This window comes from Ruditapes philippinarum, unplaced genomic scaffold (assembly GCF_026571515.1).
Source record: "Ruditapes philippinarum isolate M1 unplaced genomic scaffold, ASM2657151v2 ctg3553_1_1_1_1, whole genome shotgun sequence".
In the NCBI taxonomy this organism is placed as follows: domain Eukaryota; kingdom Metazoa; phylum Mollusca; class Bivalvia; order Venerida; family Veneridae; genus Ruditapes; species Ruditapes philippinarum.
This window is the reverse complement of record NW_026852033.1, coordinates 116,013-116,570: the sequence shown is the minus strand read 5'-3', so window position 1 is coordinate 116,570 and position 558 is coordinate 116,013.

Here is a 558-nt window from a genome sequence, read left to right as displayed (position 1 = left end):
GTTTTTTTTTTGTCATTGGAATCACTTTGAATCTTTGTCTTGTTCATACATGGAGGAAAAAAACAGAATCCATAATGAACGCCCAACACTGCAAAATTTGTAACTTATAACTTCGTATTTTTGACATTTCTTTCTTCATGTATTCTTTATTTTCATGGTTAGCTACTTAATGTCAAATACTTCAAACGGTATTTATATATACATAAATTATTGTCCTTTTAAATACCTTTTTTGATTACAAATGTGAATGACAAACTGTATTATCAAGCAATTTTTGATACAGTTTTATGCATTCAATTTATTTTTTTCACTTAAGGCTGTGTAAGAAAATGACCATTTCCGTGAACATGATATGTCATGATATATTACCAATCGCCAATGCTAGATACAACAGACATTAGATATTAAACTTATTTATACACTCTCCGTTCCGTTCCTTTCATAAAACCGTATGTTAATTCTACCGGCTGATCAGACGAGATATAGACAATTTCTCGCCAAACATCGGGTATTTCCGTATAACTCCGTATTCAAAATCGAGACAATCCGATTAATGAA